Below are 4,697 nucleotides of genomic sequence, written 5' to 3'. Positions count from 1 at the left end.
CTCAGCCTCCTGAGTAGCTGGGATTACAGGCACGCACCACCATGCCCAGCTAATTTTTTGTATTTTTAGTAGAGACGGGGTTTCACCATGTTGACCAGGATGGTCTCGATCTCTTGACCTCGTGATCCACCCGCCTCGGCCTCCCAAAGTGCTGGGATTACAGGCTTGAGCCACCGCGCCCGGCCAGAATATTCGAATTTCTTGACACAGGGCATACGAGTAAAGTGAATTTGCCAGTCTTGCATGGGGGTACATCCCTGCGCTTGGTGAGTGGGAAAAGGGGGAGGTCTTAAACATCCCTAGGGGTTTGTAGAATGGCAGATGGAGCCCTGAGATGTCATTGTTTTAGAAATGGACTTCCATGAAGGGAAGGAGAGGTTCTAAGAGATAGGCCAAAGGCTCATATGCTTCATGAAAGTGGTTGTGAAGGGCGAGAGGATAGAACGGGCTTGCCAGGCAGGAAGAAGGAATTTTCCCTGATCCAGAAACCAACTGCCTGGGGTGGGAAGCGACTAACTTAAGGATTCAGGAGACTAGCAGGAGTTAATTGTCGAAAAAGAAAACCATTGTCCACGAGGGGGCGATGTTGGTGCGTTTGCTGCCTGTTCAGCTGTCTCATCTGCATAAGCGTTTTCTTGGGCCGTGGGATCTAGAGGTTTCTGGTGCTCTTTACAGTGGACAACTCCAGGCTGGCTGGGAGAAGGGCAGCTTTAAGGAGAGCCTTTATGAAAGAAGCATTGATAATGGAGCATCCTTGTGTAGTGAGGAAGCCCCTTTCTGCCCAGATGACAGCGTGGTGACGGAGGATGTGGAAAGCCTGCTTGGAGACGTGTAGATGTTGACTCAGCCCCTTTTCCAGGGTGAGAGCACGTGTGAATGCCATCAGTCCAGCTTGTGGAGAAGCAGCAGACGGAAGAAGGGTGGCAGCCTCGATGACAGAAGTGTGGGAGGCAGCAGCACGGCCAGCCTTCCCTGGAGAGAGCTGGTTAGGTTTTGATGAGCTGCCATCAGTAAACCATGTATGGTCAGAGTCTGGAATAGGGGAAAGAGAGATGAGGTGTGGGAAAAAGGGGAGACAGCAGTGTGGATTAGGGGGATACAGTCGTGTGGTGCAAGGTTTGCATTCATGTGTGGTGTTAGATGAGAAGCCGGAGGAAAATCGGGGCCACGTGCCGTAGTCACAGTGGGAGTTTCAATAAAGAGCAAGCAGAGTTGGATAAGACGTGGAGCAGATAACAGATGCGGAGAGGACGCTCCAGCCCGAAGATTGTGGGCGCTGCATCGAGTGAGCGAGGCACACCTGTGACTTTGAGAGCTTCAAGGAGGAGGGTGGTGGCCGCTGCCGCAGGTAGGCACGAGGGCCAACCTAGGACCGCGAGGTCAAGTTGTTTAGAGAGGAAGGCAACAGGACGTGTACCTGGCTCTTGTGTAAGAACTCCAACCACACAACCCTGAATTTCAGCAGTGTATAACGAAAAGGGTTGGGAGAAGTTAGGGAGAGCCAGAGCGGGAGCAGTTTCTAGAGCTGCCTTTTTTTTTTTTTTTTTAAAACGGGAGAGCACAAACGCGGTCCCCCACTACCACAAATTATGCAGTCAGGTTTCCCACATTTGCGGAAATCACAGGGCTCGGCACCTTCGGAGTGCAACGGATAAGCCTCGCCCTGGGAAAACCACCTTGGTGATCATGGTATCTCCCTGTCGGGTTAAGTATTAGAGCTGTCTTTAAAGAGCAAAAGGAGGAGTGAGGAAAAGAGAATCTATGGGGTCAGGTAAGTTTCCCTTAGTGAGCTTATTTGGCGGTTTGATTAGAATGGCAAAACCTGGTATCCAAAGGTGAAAGTGTCCAACTATACCTAGGAAGGAAAGGAGCGGCCGCTTGGTAGAGGAGGCTGGGGTCGAAGGGATTCACTGGAGGATGGTTGGTGGGAAAAGCACAGGTGTTTTATTAGAGGATGATGCCCAGACCGGTGACAGATGGAGAAGAAATCTGGGCCTTACAAGGGGACACATGATATCCCTTTGAGCACAGGTGCTGAAGGAGCAAGAGGTATCTGGCTGAGCAGCTTTATAAGAGGGGCTGCACGGAAGGAGATGGCCCACATATTGAATAAGTGCGGGCTGTCCCTGAAGCCCAGGCGAGCTGCCGTGTCTGGTGGGTGTCAGGGTCCATCCACATGAAGACAAACAGAGGTTGGGAGGAGGGGTGTAAGGGGATGGTTTTAAAAAAGCATCTTTGCCGGGCGCGGTGGCTCACGCCTGTAATCCCAGCACTGTGGGAGGCCGAGGCGGGTGGATCACGAGGTCAAGAGATCGAGACCATCCTGGTCAACATGGTGAAACCCCGTCTCTACTACAAATACAAAAATTCAGCTGGGCATGGTGGCGCGTGCCTGTAATCCCAGGTACTCAGGAGGCTGAGGCAGGAGAATTGCCTGAACCCAGGAGGCGGAGGTTGCGGTGAGCCGAGATCGCGCCATTGCACTCCAGCCTGGGTAACAAGAGTGAAACTCTGTCTCAAAAAAAAAAAAAAAACCCTGACAGGAAACTTTGAGATAGAGTACAGAATCATGTGTGGCGGAGGGAGGGACTGAGGACAGGAGAATGTATGGGTTTGGCACCACAGCGTGGATAGGAAGGACAGTCTGATTGATAAGGCGAAGGTCTTGGACCAGCTGGTAAGATTCATCTGGTTTCTGGACAGGTAAGTTAGGGGAGTTGTAAGGGGGTTGGTAGGCTTTAGGAGGTTCATCCTATCCACTCCAGACCCCCAGCCTGATGAGGACACCTTAGCCGAACGATTAGTACTAGTCAAGAACTTAACCCATCCAGCTCTACAGCCTCGGTGGAAGGGTCCCTACCTGGTTGTCTACGGTACCCCAACTGCCATCCACCTACAAGACCCTCCCCACTGGGTTTACCACCCAGGATTAAACTGTGCCCATCAGACGACCAGCCTAGCCCCTCCACCTCCTCTTGGAAGTCACAAGTACTTTCTCCTACTCCTCCTAAGCTCACTTGAATTTTCGAAGAGTAGACACAGACCACACATGAATTTAATTTATGCTCGAACATTAACAGGAGTTCCTATCTTAACTTGGCTATTTGCAGTGGGACTCTACACAGTCACCCCTAAAGCTTGGTCTGCGCCTCACAAGTTCTCTATTTGTTGTTTTCTGTCTAATCATACTTCTGATCGCCCTTCTTGTCTGAATTTAAATGCCGTGTGCCTGCCTGCCTTGCTGGTTCACTGTTTTCCTCCAGACCATTTTAGCCAACATCTTGTGGCTCTACCCACAAACTTCTAAAGTGAATAAATAACCTTTTCCAAGGTACTCCTGTAACTTCTCCTCCAAGAAAGAACAGCTGCTGACTTTCCTCCCCGTTCTTTGCCTATTCCTCCTGCTCCCTTGGCTGTCCCACATGATCGCACCTCTGTTCCTATTATTTCCAAATGCCTCTACAGAACCCTTAACTTAACCCATTCTGTGCTAAACCAGTCTTTCCCAACCCTAACTAAAGGTTGCTGGCTTTGCATCTCCCTGTCAGCCACAACTGACACCGCCACTCCTGACCCTGCAAAACCTTGGTTTCTTTTTTTTTTTTTTTTGGGACAGAGTTTCGCTCTTGTTACCCAGGCTGGAGTGCAATGGCGCGATCTCGGCTCACCGCAACCTCCGCCTCCTGGGTTCAGGCAATTCTCCTGCCTCAGCCTCCTGAGTAGCTGGGATTACAGGCACGCGCCACCATGCCCAGCTAATGTTTTGTATTTTTAGTAGAGACAGGGTTTCACCATGTTGACCAGGATAGTCTCGATCTCTTGACCTCGTGATCCACCCGCCTCGGCCTCCCAAAGTGCTGGGATTACAGGCTTGAGCCACAGCGCCCGGCCTTGTTTGTGCCTTTATCTGGTTCGATGCAGGCTTTATCTTTTTTTTTTTCTTTTCTTAAGCAAAATATCCTTGTTGGCAAAGTGCCTTATGAAATATAAAATGGAGGCTTTTTCTAAGAAGAAGTTAGTTATAGTTGGGTCAAGGGTGCTCTATACAGATTTTTTTTTTTTTTTTATGTTTTTTAGAGACAGGGTCTCCCTAAGTTGCCCAGACTGGCCTTTAACTCCCGGGCTCAAGTGATCCTCCTGTCTCAGCCTCCTGAGTAGCTGGGACTTTAGGCATGAGACATTGCCCCTGGTTATCTAGTTCTATTTTTGATCTGAACTTCTAACAATGTGAGATTTTTTGGCCAAAACAACACGGGAGAGAGAGAGAAGTCAGAGCCTGGGGCTTCTGCAGAGAGGCTGTCCTCTCTGACGGCACATCTGCCCACACCACCTCCTGCACACAATGTTTACAGTCACCAGAAACCACAGCACTTCCGCCTGTTCCAGACAGTGTGGCCAGCTGATCCCATCTGACCTTTTGCTTTGTTTATTAGGGAAAAAAAGCAAAAGCCCCACCACCACCAAAAGTCCGTACCACCAATGTTTGAGACAGGCTGAACCCTTAACCTCAGAGGGAGGGCAGCCTGTGGTAAGGGGAACCCCAGTGGTCAGAGAAGCGCTTGGCCACCTCCTGACCCCAGCAGAAAAACTGCGAGGGACCCTGTACCCAAGCGCTGTCCTTTTCATCCCAGTGCCTGTTTCTTCTTCTACCACGGACTCCACAGTGTAAAATGACTATCTTTCTTGTCAGCTGCATT

The 4,697-nt window shown here is 50.4% G+C and overlaps 1 non-coding gene across 1 annotated transcript; it reads right to left on the bottom strand.

Moving 5' to 3' along the window:
* Positions 1 to 1,549: 1,549 nt before the first annotated feature.
* On the bottom strand, positions 1,550 to 1,713 carry LOC116539512. The gene has a single exon (XR_004264096.1). It is a non-coding gene; the product is annotated as a U1 spliceosomal RNA (small nuclear RNA).
* Between the last annotated feature and the right edge of the window lie 2,984 nt (positions 1,714 to 4,697).

The sequence above is a fragment of the Sapajus apella genome, unplaced genomic scaffold, assembly GCF_009761245.1.
Source record: "Sapajus apella isolate SASKATOON/1434 unplaced genomic scaffold, GSC_monkey_1.0 scaffold129, whole genome shotgun sequence".
NCBI classification, from domain to species: Eukaryota; Metazoa; Chordata; class Mammalia; order Primates; family Cebidae; genus Sapajus; species Sapajus apella.
This window is presented reverse-complemented; position numbering and strand designations above follow the sequence as displayed.